At 38.0% G+C, this 16,263-nt stretch overlaps 1 protein-coding gene across 2 annotated transcripts in view; it reads right to left on the reverse strand.

Moving 5' to 3' along the window:
* LOC125677135 (uncharacterized) overlaps positions 1 to 5,616 on the reverse strand; it is a 65,329-nt gene extending 59,713 nt beyond the window's left edge. The window contains exon 1 of one of the 2 annotated variants that reach the window (XM_056157722.1): positions 5,598 to 5,616. The gene's annotated coding sequence lies outside the window, so the exon portion shown is untranslated. Of the gene's footprint in view, positions 1 to 2,166; positions 2,186 to 5,597 lie in introns of those variants that run through there. The other variant, XM_056157720.1, reaches the window with a different exon arrangement.
* Positions 5,617 to 16,263: the final 10,647 nt, after the last annotated feature.

Raw genomic sequence — 16,263 nt, forward strand, 5'->3', positions numbered from 1 at the left:
ATCACTTTATGGAGATTGTTTAGATAACAAGACCTTTTTAGAGGGGCATTAAATGATTTTGCTTAAGTCGTTCATTAAACGCAAGAGAAGTAAACGGTGAATAAAACACATTGGAATTAATGTCATTTTGAGAGAGAGAGAGAGAGAGAGAGAGAGAGAGAGAGAGAGAGAGAGAGAGAGAGAGAGATGAGGAAATTTTGAATTTATGTTACTTGTCATCTGCGTACAAATATCAGTTATGCTTTTAAACTTGTACAACTTCAGATAGGTAATTGCGTGTGTCTTATGCTATTTTTTCTTTTTAAGGGGGGGGGGGGTTACCACAACATCAATCAAGAATCAGTTAATCCAAACTACGCAAATGGATGTTGCTGAGATTTTGATCGAGGACTTTCGGTATCTTGATCTAAACTCTGAGATATAGATGCATGGATGTACATGTTGCAAACGACTACAGGTAGTTGTAGTGCTGTATATTGTAAAAATGCATGTACTTTGTTGAAAATAAAAAGCTCTTTATATAGAACAAGAGGTACTGTGAGAAATGCTCACTAAGAATACCCCCCGCTTACCCCAATCTCCTAAAGGGTGTTGTTAATAGGTATAAATTACCTCTTTCCTGAGTGTAAAAATATGGTAGGCTTTTGTAGAAGAAAATGGAAGATGTAAAACTTATACGGTACCAATTCTGATGCACCAGATGCGCATTTCGACAAATAATGTCTCTTCAGTGATGCTCAACCGAAATGTTTGAAATCCGAAATAACTATGAAGTTTTAGAGCTAAATATAGCCAAAAACAGCGTGCCAAAAAAGTAGAGCCAAATTCGTCCATGATATAGTCCGAACACAAATCCATGGCATCAACCTATAATTTTGACCTTGAGATCAAAGGTCAAGGTCATAAAGAGGTCATGAATGTACATGACACATAGTCTCATGTTGATACACCCATGTCTTATGGTATGACTATGTCAAAACCCTATAATCAATTTTGACCTTGAAGTCAAAGTTCAAGGTCATATAGAGGTCATGAAGGTACCGAACACATCGTCTTATGGTGATACACTCATGTGTCAAACATGGTATGCCTATGTCAAAGAACAATGAAGTCATGGCCCTGACACGAATCCATTGTAAAAACCTTTAATTTTTACCTTGAGGTCAAGGTCATGTGGAGGTCATGAAGGTACCTGACACATCGTCTCATGGTGATACACTCATATGTCAAATATGGTATACCTATGTCAAAAAACAAAGATTTTGAGGTCAAGGGTCAAGGTCATATGAAGGTCAAGAAGGTACTTGACACATCGTCTCATGGCGATCCGCCTGTGTGCCAAATATGGTATGCCTATGTCAAAGAAGTTATATCCCGGACACGAATCCATTGTAAAAAAAAACTTTAATTTTGTCCTTGAGGTCAAAGGTCAAGGTCATATAGAGGTCATGAAGGTTCTTGACACAGACAGAGTGATTCCTATATACCCCCCGGAACTTCGTTGGGGGGATATAATAAAGTATCTAAATCATGTAGCGATTATAGTACATTATTGATAACGCCATCCTGACAACAGCCAGGAAGTACATGTACGATTTCACGTTATTTTTGTGAGTCACATGACGAGACTTTCGGACCTATTTTGTAGCTATTTATCACAATATGTCAGCAGACGAACTATCGGAATTAATTACTATAAGCATAAGAAAGACAAAATTTGCATACTTTGAAAACATGCGATATGTCCTTTAGATCAACGTAGAATTTAACGTTGAGCTAACGTTAGGTACAATACGGGACTTCCGAGATATGGATCCACTTTGAGTTTTATCGAGCAGGGAGCGTAATTTGTAGGGTATACCACTTCCGTGTTGCGATAACAACTAAGTCAACAAGCATAGAATACTTCAATTGCTATCAAATTTCTGCATTACAATGCTATATTTCAAAGAGATAAACCACTACAACAACTGCATAGAAAAATGCATTTGATTAAATTATGTGAGTTGGCAAAGGAAATAAATCTAGGGAATCACAAAGAATGTAAATAATTTCTACCCATGTTATACGATATAAAGTAGCTAGGGACAGTTTATGATCTTTTATCGAAATAGAAAAAATAAAGAATATACATGTAGTAAACATACCAAGCATGTTCATACTTACCAATTGCGGATTCATATTCATAACCAAAATCGTCCTGTTCTAATCTGTAAAACGACAAACATATAACCACGTCACAAAATAGTGTACCTTTAAACCCAAGGACAAAGAAATCCTGATGCATGAATAGCTTGGCTTTCGTCCAGATATGTGTCGTCGTTTAGAGCTATTATTAACAAGTAGGTGAAGATTCCTTGAGTAAAGCTATCAGAATTTTGTTTGAACGAAGGGCCATGAGTCTTTGTACAGAGATAATTAAGAAATATGGAAAGTGGGGATGAAGTAAGCGGTGGTCTGAAGGTAGGGGTATGGAATGAAATGGAATTCGGAAATTTCCATACGCGGAATGGAAAACGAAACGAAACGGAAAATATTTTATGCAATAATGTTATGAGGTCAGCATTTTGTAAAATAACAGGTTTATTATAAAGTAGGGAAGCAGAAATTACAGAGAGAACGAGAAGTAATCCACATACTTCATCGTATCATATACTCCATGCTAATGCATCTGTAATTTAAAATGATTAAATTACCATGGAAAATATCGATAGAGAGAAAAAGTAAAAAAAACAATAACCATACTGAAAAAAAAACTTGAATTTTCAAATCTTTTATCCAATGAATAAAAGCCCCCCCCCCCCCCCCCCCCCCCCCAACAAAAAAAACACCACAACATTGTAAAAGATAAGATATTTTTTTCAACAATTAAATCGAACTTGCTTTTATTCGTAATTTAGTTCTACACCTGGTATAATAAATGTATATCTATGTCCGGATAGGGCCATTTGGAAAAGCGTTCACAACACGTCGTCACCCCAACAAGCAACGCGCCTTGCGCCGTCACGCCAACAAGTAACGTACATAGTGAGTTACCCACGTCAAAGGTCATGTACCTTATGCAAACAGGCTTGACGGAAGGACACATACTTTCTAAGTAAGTGCACCTTCCTCCCAGAACAATATAGAAAGTATATGATCACAGCTAGACAGGTCGCCCACATATTAGATGAAGATGACACTGAATCTGAGGTAAATGAGGCCCCTATAGAACTGGATATTCATACCAATCGAGTATCTGTCCGGTGTTGTAGATTGAGCGTTCCCCCATAATGATACTTCCCCCCGGAAGCCTGGCTCTAGAGTGAGCCTTCCCCCGGGAAAGTCTCACTCTAGAGCCAGACTTCCCAGTGGCAAGAGCTACTCTATCACTAGTTGTAGAGTTAGACTTCCCCCCATAGCAGGACCCCCCCCCCCCCCCTTCATTTATTCCTGGTGAAGTAGTATCACTTTATGGAGATTGTTTAGATAACAAGACCTTTTTAGAGGGGCATTAAATGATTTTGCTTAAGTCGTTCATTAAACGCAAGAGAAGTAAACGGTGAATAAAACACATTGGAATTAATGTCATTTTGAGAGAGAGAGAGAGAGAGAGAGAGAGAGAGAGAGAGAGAGAGAGATGAGGAAATTTTGAATTTATGTTACTTGTCATCTGCGTACAAATATCAGTTATGCTTTTAAACTTGTACAACTTCAGATAGGTAATTGCGTGTGTCTTATGCTATTTTTTCTTTTTAAGGGGGGGGGGGTTACCACAACATCAATCAAGAATCAGTTAATCCAAACTACGCAAATGGATGTTGCTGAGATTTTGATCGAGGACTTTCGGTATCTTGATCTAAACTCTGAGATATAGATGCATGGATGTACATGTTGCAAACGACTACAGGTAGTTGTAGTGCTGTATATTGTAAAAATACATGTACTTTGTTGAAAATAAAAAGCTCTTTATATAGAACAAGAGGTACTGTGAGAAATGCTCACTAAGAATACCCCCCGCTTACCCCAATCTCCTAAAGGGTGTTGTTAATAGGTATAAATTACCTCTTTCCTGAGTGTAAAAATATGGTAGGCTTTTGTAGAAGAAAATGGAAGATGTAAAACTTATACGGTACCAATTCTGATGCACCAGATGCGCATTTCGACAAATAATGTCTCTTCAGTGATGCTCAACCGAAATGTTTGAAATCCGAAATAACTATGAAGTTTTAGAGCTAAATATAGCCAAAAACAGCGTGCCAAAAAAGTAGAGCCAAATTCGTCCAAGATATAGTCCGAACACAAATCCATGGCATCAACCTATAATTTTGACCTTGAGATCAAAGGTCAAGGTCATAAAGAGGTCATGAATGTACATGACACATAGTCTCATGTTGATACACCCATGTCTTATGGTATGACTATGTCAAAACCCTATAATCAATTTTGACCTTGAAGTCAAAGTTCAAGGTCATATAGAGGTCATGAAGGTACCGAACACATCGTCTTATGGTGATACACTCATGTGTCAAACATGGTATGCCTATGTCAAAGAACAATGAAGTCATGGCCCTGACACGAATCCATTGTAAAAACCTTTAATTTTTACCTTGAGGTCAAGGTCATGTGGAGGTCATGAAGGTACCTGACACATCGTCTCATGGTGATACACTCATATGTCAAATATGGTATACCTATGTCAAAAAACAAAGATTTTGAGGTCAAGGGTCAAGGTCATATGAAGGTCAAGAAGGTACTTGACACATCGTCTCATGGCGATCCGCCTGTGTGCCAAATATGGTATGCCTATGTCAAAGAAGTTATATCCCGGACACGAATCCATTGTAAAAAAAAACTTTAATTTTGTCCTTGAGGTCAAAGGTCAAGGTCATATAGAGGTCATGAAGGTTCTTGACACAGACAGAGTGATTCCTATATACCCCCGGAACTTCGTTGGGGGGATATAATAAAGTATCTAAATCATGTAGCGATTATAGTACATTATTGATAACGCCATCCTGACAACAGCCAGGAAGTACATGTACGATTTCACGTTATTTTTGTGAGTCACATGACGAGACTTTCGGACCTATTTTGTAGCTATTTATCACAATATGTCAGCAGACGAACTATCGGAATTAATTACTATAAGCATAAGAAAGACAAAATTTGCATACTTTGAAAACATGCGATATGTCCTTTAGATCAACGTAGAATTTAACGTTGAGCTAACGTTAGGTACAATACGGGACTTCCGAGATATGGATCCACTTTGAGTTTTATCGAGCAGGGAGCGTAATTTGTAGGGTATACCACTTCCGTGTTGCGATAACAACTAAGTCAACAAGCATAGAATACTTCAATTGCTATCAAATTTCTGCATTACAATGCTATATTTCAAAGAGATAAACCACTACAACAACTGCATAGAAAAATGCATTTGATTAAATTATGTGAGTTGGCAAAGGAAATAAATCTAGGGAATCACAAAGAATGTAAATAATTTCTACCCATGTTATACGATATAAAGTAGCTAGGGACAGTTTATGATCTTTTATCGAAATAGAAAAAATAAAGAATATACATGTACTAAACATACCAAGCATGTTCATACTTACCAATTGCGGATTCATATTCATAACCAAAATCGTCCTGTTCTAATCTGTAAAACGACAAACATATAACCACGTCACAAAATAGTGTACCTTTAAACCCAAGGACAAAGAAATCCTGATGCATGAATAACTTGGCTTTCGTCCAGATATGTGTCGTCGTTTAGAGCTATTATTAACAAGTAGGTGAAGATTCCTTGAGTAAAGCTATCAGAATTTTGTTTGAACGAAGGGCCATGAGTCTTTGTACAGAGATAATTAAGAAATATGGAAAGTGGGGATGAAGTAAGCGGTGGTCTGAAGGTAGGGGTATGGAATGAAATGGAATTCGGAAATTTCCATACGCGGAATGGAAAACGAAACGAAACGGAAAATATTTTATGCAATAATGTTATGAGGTCAGCATTTTGTAAAATAACAGGTTTATTATAAAGTAGGGAAGCAGAAATTACAGAGAGAACGAGAAGTAATCCACATACTTCATCGTATCATATACTCCATGCTAATGCATCTGTAATTTAAAATGATTAAATTACCATGGAAAATATCGATAGAGAGAAAAAGTAAAAAAAACAATAACCATACTGAAAAAAAAACTTGAATTTTCAAATCTTTTATCCAATGAATAAAAGCCCCCCCCCCCCCCCCCCCCCCAACAAAAAAAACACCACAACATTGTAAAAGATAAGATATTTTTTTCAACAATTAAATCGAACTTGCTTTTATTCGTAATTTAGTTCTACACCTGGTATAATAAATGTATATCTATGTCCGGATAGGGCCATTTGGAAAAGCGTTCACAACACGTCGTCACCCCAACAAGCAACGCGCCTTGCGCCGTCACGCCAACAAGTAACGTACATAGTGAGTTACCCACGTCAAAGGTCATGTACCTTATGCAAACAGGCTTGACGGAAGGACACATACTTTCTAAGTAAGTGCACCTTCCTCCCAGAACAATATAGAAAGTATATGATCACAGCTAGACAGGTCGCCCACATATTAGATGAAGATGACACTGAATCTGAGGTAAATGAGGCCCCTATAGAACTGGATATTCATACCAATCGAGTATCTGTCCGGTGTTGTAGATTGAGCGTTCCCCCATAATGATACTTCCCCCCGGAAGCCTGGCTCTAGAGTGAGCCTTCCCCCGGGAAAGTCTCACTCTAGAGCCAGACTTCCCAGTGGCAAGAGCTACTCTATCACTAGTTGTAGAGTTAGACTTCCCCCCATAGCAGGACCCCCCCCCCCTTCATTTATTCCTGGTGAAGTAGTATCACTTTATGGAGATTGTTTAGATAACAAGACCTTTTTAGAGGGGCATTAAATGATTTTGCTTAAGTCGTTCATTAAACGCAAGAGAAGTAAACGGTGAATAAAACACATTGGAATTAATGTCATTTTGAGAGAGAGAGAGAGAGAGAGAGAGAGAGAGAGAGAGAGAGAGAGAGAGAGATGAGGAAATTTTGAATTTATGTTACTTGTCATCTGCGTACAAATATCAGTTATGCTTTTAAACTTGTACAACTTCAGATAGGTAGGTAGGTAATTCCGTCCTATAAACTAAGATTTATTTCATAGTTTGCGCAGGAGGGGATAAGTGGGGGTGTCCATCTAGAGCGAGACTTCAAGAGGGTGTTATGGGTCTAGAGTGAGTTTTTCCCCCTGGGGGTAAGATTTATTCTGTAGCAAGTCTGCTTGGGGGAAGGCTCACTCTAAAGCGCGACTACCGGGAGAAGGCTCACTCTAGAGCCAGACTTCCAGGGGGATGGCTCACCCTAGAGACAGACTTCCACAGGAGGAAGTCTCACTCTAGAGCCAGACTTCCGCGGGGGGGGGAGGCTGGCTCTGGGGGGAAGCTTGGCTCTAGAGTGAGCTTTTCCCCTGGGGGAAGTCTCACTAATGGGGAGGGGGGGGGGGAGTCTGGCTCTATAACACCGGCAGTTTCCATACTTAGACATATTCTATGATCGCCGCCATATTAGGTTAACCATTGATTCAGGAGCCACATGTAACATGATTTGGGCTTATATAACCAAAAAGATAATGTCATAGTATCTTCTTCCTCCCAGTCTGCACACCAAGCTGACGGTTCCTCGCCTCTTGTTGTGATAGGTGAAACTCCCTTTAAACTCACCAGGGACAGTCTTTCATTTCGCTTTGAGGGATTTGCTGTTGAAAACCTTGATGTAGAGGTGCTCGCTGGTATACCGTTCATGACATCACCATGATGATAATAATAATAGCCTTCATTTATCCAGGATAACACAAATTAGCATATAGTTAGTTTTCATTGCATGTGGTCCCGCATTAAAACATATACACAAACATAAAATTAACATATAAAATGAGTATTTAACCATGAATACGATATATAAGGAAGAGGGGGGAAATATAGCATAAGACACGTACACCTAATTAGTGATAAAACTATTACCTAAATATGAATACATGACATAAAAGGAAAGAAGAAAAAATAGCATAAGACACACGCACACACAGTGCCACATCACAACTACATTTGGCACACTTGAACAAAAAGAGGAAAGCACGATGTTTAAGTGCTACTTCTATGAAAATATTCCATTAAATACATAGCTTTAAAAATGCCAACTGAACCAGAGCTTCGAACATTTTGAGACAGTTTGTTTCAAAGGAATGCAGAAGAGTCGCTGTACGAACGTTTAAAATTTTCAGTTTTAGCTCTTCGTAAATATAATAAACTAGACATATAATAATTCGACCTGGTTTGGCGGCAACTCACATTTCTTGTATATTTAAACGCGTTTAGGTAATTTGGCATTTGATTATTTAAAACTTTGAACAGAAAGACAACCTTTCTAAACATAAAATATTCCTTGGCATCCAGTTCAAACAAGAAAATAAAAAGCCAATACAAGTTCTGATATCTCGAATATTTAAAAGTATTCTTGCTGCCCTCTTTTGCAGCTTGAAGTGGGTTTTTTTTTTCAAAATATAGTTGATTTTGTACGTTACACCAGACAGTACAGCAGTAAGTGAAATGTGGAAACACAATACTATTAAAAACCTTGATAAGTGCATTTGGTGGCATGAAATAACTCACTCTCTTAAGTACAGCAAGTTTTCTTACAATTTCCTTTGAAATAAACTCCACGTGTGCATCCCATAATGTATTATCTATATAAACGCCTAATAGTTTAGCCTGCTTCACAAATTCAATTTGTATACGTAACCTTTGAATCGTGCCAATAAGCATACATTGTAATTTGTGAATATTTATACTGAGTTTATTTTTAAGCATCCATTCTGCACCATGTTAAGGTGCTCTTGCAATTTTGATTCAATTACATCAACAGATTTATCACTCACGTTCTGTGAAGTGTCGTCTGTATACATTGTAACTGAAGAGTGTTTAAGACATTTTGGATAATCGTTAATATACAAAATAAAAAATAACGGTCCTAAATATGACCCCTAAGGAACTCCTAAGGATATACTTTTTTCTCTAGATTACACACCTCTCCAACTGACACATTGCTTACGATTTGTAAGATATGATTGAAACCATTTAAAAGTATTTTAACATATTCCAAAAGACATAAGTTTATGTAAAAGTACTTCATGATTGACTGTATCAAAGCCTTTACGCAAGTCAATAAACAGAACCCTGTAAGCTTTCCATTGTCCATGCTTTTGAACCATTTATCAGTAAGACCATTCAACGCTGTCTCACATGAATGACTTAGCCTAAATCCAGATTGAATATATCTAATTAATTTGCTTGTGGATAAATATTCATAAAAGAAATTCAAGACATGTCGTTCAATAATTTTACTAACAACTGGTAGAATAGAAACTGGTCTGTAATTATTTACCAAATACTCATCACCTGAAGATGCTGGAATATCACTGGAATACCTCAACACTTCCTTTCTTGTAAAGAAGAACAATGACGGCCTTCGACTTGTAACAACCTTCTCAGACATGGGTAGATACAGCAAGCCCCAACCGTCTCTCCTCCCAGCCTGCAATGAATTGCCCACTGGAAATATATAGCTTTAACTGACCTTACAAAACCATTCTTCCAGATACCTCTTTCTCGTGAGTCAATGAAGTACTGTGGGGTTGTGACGCCATTCCGTGGAGTACGAGTCTACACGTGGGTTGCAATGGTATGCCAGGTTCAGAAACTGCGTTGGAGGAGTAAACATGCCGAGTTTTAGGCGACCTCTTGGAAGAAAGAGTGATAACCAAGTGACATGTAGCTGATGCCCTCTATTGTGGCGGATATATTACACATTTTCTCCAAGCTCCCAATGACAGTGGGCTGGAGTTATCTCCATCTAAGACAATTATTGCACCTAAATGGAATTGCGGGTCCATCCATGCCAGCCACCATCGTGTAACCCCCCTCCCCCCTTCACGTGTCTTTCAAGCCACAAGGAACTGTCAAGTGTCTGGAGTTATTCAAAGGATCTGTAAACCTTTTGGCTTGTGTGTTACCTAGCTGTACCCAACTTTTATCACTGTTGGATGGTGAAACCCCAGAGTATCGACATTCCAATCTGTTTTGAGGATTTCATGCAAACGTGCGTCATGTAGCTGGATCAGCAATTCTGCCCTCTGATTCTGTTAGTCGTAATGCTCCAGAATGTTCACAACCATCATGTCAGAAATGCATCTATTTCCGAACTGGAGGAGTCCGTAGTACATCAAGTCAGTCTACAAAACATATTAGTAGTAGGTCCACACTCCCTTTCACTAGTAAAGCAGCATGGATGTCAATACAGTCAGAATGTCTTGACTTGCGGCGGACACGTGTTCATCTGGCACAAGGTACCCGACCATCAAAGACATGTCAAGGATATTGAACGTTACCTGAATGTTGTTACAATTGCTCCATATTGTCTACTTGTTGTTAAGAGGGAATAACCATTTGAAACGTCTCTATAATGCATAGTCGTACCACGCAGAATCATCCATGGACTACTTACTTCTTACCACATTCAGTTACAATACCCCACAATAAACCAACTGAATCCTGTCATTCGCAGATCCACCTGAATTTGCGGGAGTGTCTTATGCTGCCGTTGTCATGAAGCGTGGAAGGAAGCTTATTTTCCTAGTCATAGTGTGTTACGTCATTTACGTCTGCCCGTATCATCGAAAATGAACGTCATGACACTCTACGCAATGAACTATTGTCACTATGTCTGCCATTGAGACCATCGGGTGGTTCTCCAGCTGTTGTCAGGACTGACCAAGCCCCAGGATCCCAAGTATTACTCGATGACGAACTCCTTCCATAACCAAAGCATATATATTGCAATTGGTAGACTCAAAAATCCAAACAAAACTGCCGTAGGTGAACAAGGAAACAACAGGAAATCCTTCGCTTGGACCATGGAGAAAAAACCATGACCTCATTAACTTTGGCAATAGCTGCTGCTAACTTAAACTCGCGATTGTGTCACATGGGTCTATCTACAAGAAAATTACTGACGCAAAGAGACCAGTTTACAAACAAACAACTCAGTTTTTACGATCGGGATGTCGTTCTTGTCCAGAAGATATACAGAAACAAGAATTAACCTCATGGTGAAAAATCCAAGGCTCTGACAGTTAAACTTCTTACCATATCTTCCTTATCCGTTGGTGTTATTGTGTACCCACACAGGAATATATACTTTTATAATTGTATGTGCGGGCAGAATAATCCCCTAGTTCGGGGAATGATGACTACCTTGTATGTCATGTCTTTTTTCATGTGAAAGAGGAATAATAAAAAAAAAAGGTTTCTCCATTGCATTGTATTTGCATGTTATAAAAATGATCGGGTTCTGAATGGGTCGGGTTTGACCTCCGATATATCCTGTTTGTATGTCGTGATTTTTGGGTTCCGCAATAAACTGTGTTCTGTACAATAGTTGCGCGCTTGTTTCCAAATATTGGCGCATGGCTTTTCATTATTCGAGAAACTGTTCTTTGATAAATTACCCTACCATGGCGTCCAATTGCTTGTCTCCCCGTCGTCACAAACGGCGTGAACCTATCCGCAAATGTTGTCGTATGAATGCCTGTTGACGTTGTCACATATTGACGACAAGGTCTTTTGCTATCACTTATGGACTCTATTTGGCGATGACATCGTATTAATCGTATTGTCGTTCAAGGATGAACGTTACAACGGCTAGCTATTTCCCGCTGACTGAAACTTGCTTGCAACATCAACGGGTTCCATTCTGTCGTCAATTATTACCCATCGTAAGATTGTTATACTAATAACTTGGTAATTTATAAAATTTGCATAATAAAACCCTGTATAATCAAATGTGGATGATACGTCACTGAATATATAAAATCAGTTGTTATGTGGGATTTGTTTAATTCGTTGAAATAAAAATTTCTAAGTCCAATATTTTGTGAAAATATACTTTGAATACCCATGGTATCAAATATTAAAATCCCAGGGATTAGGGTGGTCATGTCTCCAACATGCCTACAGATTATTAACATGCAGGGGAGATCTTACTAAATTATGACAGAGTACCTTTGCAGACGTAACTATCCGTCATATCATCAATGCCGATCGTGAAATAGTTTTTTGATAATGTTTGAATCCCGCTAAATTTATTACATGGCATGAATTACATAAGGGCCGTGTTGCAGTATATTGTGGTTGTAAATTAAATCGATATATCTTCAACCGCTTGTATTTATAAGCATGTTTAAGTTAATATATATACTAACATAAAACTATATTTAAATCACAGTTGTATGCATTCCTAGAATTCATAGGTTTGATAAACAGACAATCATACTAAAGGGTGTTTATTTTCATTTATAGAGGCGTGCAACAATACGAAACTTGGATTACTGAGAAGTATTGTGATAATGCACATTTGAAAGAAATTCTACTTTGGTTCACGCATGCAGAGGTACATGTAATTGATATGATTGTTATATTAAGAAAATAATAAGATTTTGGTTACATTTTTGACAAGACTGATACAATCTTTCCCTATTTAGAATAACCAAATGGTTGAGAGCAATGATAAAGCGGTGTCAGATTTATTGACCTATCATTAAAAAAGATATGTAAATAAAGACCCGATGTTGGCCCTTAGCCAACTCTTTACGACTATACTCGGTGCTTACAGCCTTTGAGCAGGGAGGGGTCTTTATCGTGTCACACCTGGTGTGACACGGGACCTCGGATTTTGCGGTTTCATCCGAAGTATCGCCCCCTTCAGTCGCCTCATGAAATTAACAAGGAATACTGAAGACCCATTCTAACGCGGATCTCCACAGGAACACAGTCATGGGGAAGTCCACGCGAATGACATGCGCTTGCATCACTTCCAAATGCACTTCTTGTAAACATTTTGACAGTCAAGATTGTTAAGCATATTTCCAGAATCCCGTCAATACTATTTCTGCCCAGGTGAAATTGCCTCAGGTGAAATAATATGGAATTGCAGAAGGAAGTAGTTTCTATAAAAATTGATGATTTTATGAAAGACGTCACACACGACAAGAATAACTATGAGTTATCTACAATATGAATTACGTTGAAGATTATGCCAGACAATATAAAGTGGACTATTGAATGCACATTGAAATGTTGTATCAAAAACGCGAAAGAAAGGATGTCACTATATATTGCAATCTGGTCAGAGAGGTATACCTTAAAATGGAGCGTTGGTATAGTTGATAATTCAAACTAGAAATTACTAAGAATTCAAAACAACTGGTATAAAACATGCCAGACACCATTTGACCTAATGACAGATTGTATTTGCAAATCACAGTCCCAGTAGCTAAGTATTTCGTTACTAGCTTGAAAATACGGATGTATATTTAATTGCTGTGATAAGATTTAGAAATTCATTTCAAAATTAAGGATTATCTCCCTCATGCATAGCTCTTATCCTTAGACGAATTTGACTCCACTTTTTGACACTCGATTTTTCTTTTTCCTAAAATAGCTCTAGAAAGTGTATTGTTAATTTCAAACATTTGGGTTGAGCATCACTGAAGAGACATTATTTGTCGAAATGCGCATACGTGCATCAAAATTGGTACCGTATAAGTTTTACATCATAATAACGACTATTTGCAAAATGCTGACTTTAACCGATACTATTTAAACAATCTAACAACAACTTATTTGTCAAGAGTATGCTTCAATTTCAAAATTGAGCATACACAGAACATGTTCTTGCCTATCGAATAGGTTGAGAGACAAACCCCATACTGATATAATACTGGAACTTTGCTACATATCTGAGAAGTGGGAAAGCTTAAGTCATCCCGTCAGTCTTGTAAATTTATAAAATACAAAATGGATACAGGGCAACACAAGCGCCCTTTGTTGACCGGTTACATCTGCTATGAACTCCCCGTAGTCAAAATCATTACACAATTAGATTAACGGCTCAAAAAGCTAGAAGTATCATAATGTTGGTGCAAAATTACATCCTAAATTCATAAGTATATTTGTAATCGTCTCGGTTGATACAGTGAAAAATACTTACCGATATGTTTAGTACGACCGAGCTACAAAATATTTCCCGTGACATTAGCTTCTTTTGGAAAATCACCAAGGTATTTTACTTACGAGCAAAGGTTTAATCATTTGCGGGTATTAATGATTATGGATCTAATCAAAATACAGGGCTCACGGCGGGTGTGACCGGTTCACATGGAATGCTTACTTTTCCCAGGCGCCTAATCCCGTCTCAGATATATCCAGGGGTCTATGTTTGCCCGACTCTTAATTTTGCAATTCTTATATAAGTTATGAGAATGATAACGGTATATTGTTCAGATCTATTAGTGAAATATGTTTACACTGATGATAGGCAGGTTAACATGGCCACTACGCCGAGCAACAGTTGGACCAGCATTGCACAAAAAATGGGAGTTAGTATTTAGGTGTGATCCAACACATCAAACTTCAACCAGGACAAAACTGAGCCTAAGGTTTTCACACCTATACGAAGATCTTCCGAATTCTCAGTGTCAGCTTACCTTCTACTTATCAGCCATTTCTAGAGCTATCTGTGTTGAAATATTTCCATACCACTCTTAACATGCCCTGTCAAATGATTTACCTCTTATCTAATCATGATATTTTGATTGATTGATTGATTATATCTTGTTTAATGTCTTCCTCGAGAATTTTTCACTCATCTGGAGATGTCGCCAAGACCGGTGAAGGGCTTCAAATTAAGACCATTGCTCGGCGCTTACGGCCATTGAGGAGTGGGGGTTCTTCAGCATGGCACACTTACTGTGACACGGGATATCCGTTTTCAAGGTCATATTCGAGGGTCCGTGATATTTATACTTGATGCCGAGCGTTTGACAATGGAACTGTCACTACCTGTTTCAACGACTTAGGTCTGTCACGGACCGAGATTCGAAATCCGATGTTTATTTTGATACAACTCTGACCATGGACTGTCAAATAACTTACCTTATCAAATCATGATATTTTGAACTTCGAAACATCGAATGTGTAGGATTCCTTATCATGGCACTAGTAAAGGTTCGTCTGGACTACGACAATGCGCGTCTTTAGTTAAAGATCAACGTCCATACTGAGGCTTCACTGCTGCACGACTAGTGACCCATTCTTGAAAACGTAATCATCTAACACCGATTCTCATTTTCCTTATTGATTGTTTGTACCATAACGCATTTAATATAAGATTCTTTTCTAAACTTCATGCATTATCCACATCCAGGAACTAGTCGACATATACTGTCTTCTGAGGTCTCTGCGATCCGAAAATCCTCCCTGTTAAAACTGTACGGAGACAGACATTTTGACGTGTCGTCAGCGTCACTATGGTGGATATTTTACTAAACATTGGATATCGTTTTCAATGAAACCTAAAGCCCATCTGTTTAAAATTGGTTTTAATATGTAAGTGCACTTGCATCATACGAAGTATGAAAGGTGAAGACAAGGAACAATATCTAATTATAATATCATTCTAGGAGTTGTATGTGTATCTTATCAAATTGTTATGCGATTCCATTTTGGGGTGTTTTTTCCTGTAAAGCGCTCTAGATTAATTTCATATTATTATGATAGGCGTTCTACAAATTACTGTGCAATGATACAAATGATATAGAACCATTATACCAATTGTTCTGCTGTTCGTTTCTCGTTGATTTTGACTTCACATTACGGATTATTCCGTTTACCTGATAAAGACGGAGACCCAAAGACAGGTGTGGCCGAGCAAAAGGTGATACTTACACTTCCTATGTACCTTATCCTGGTTCTGGTGTTTCTAGGGACCACTGTGGTTCTGTTCACGACTTTCATTCTATAAAGGTCACTGTGATACATGTATCATAGGATTTCGTAAGGGCTAAATATTCATGGATTTTGCGAGTACACTTTCCCATGAATTTTAAACCACAACGAAATAAACAAGATATCAATTGTGTTGCTTCAGTGTAGATAAAACTAGATCCACCAAACTGCAAAATATTAATAATCCACGAAAAAGTTCTACAATATATGAAATTTGTCAGTGTTCGTTATATCCACCCTTTTCAAGAAAATGTAGGAGGAAATTAGATATTGTTAGCTGATATGGCTTCTCGATCATTTTGACGTATATCAACGGTTATGAAATTCAGAAAACCGTTGATGCATTCCAATCAC

This window comes from Ostrea edulis, chromosome 3 (genome assembly GCF_947568905.1).
Source record: "Ostrea edulis chromosome 3, xbOstEdul1.1, whole genome shotgun sequence".
NCBI lineage: Eukaryota > Metazoa > Mollusca > Bivalvia > Ostreida > Ostreidae > Ostrea > Ostrea edulis.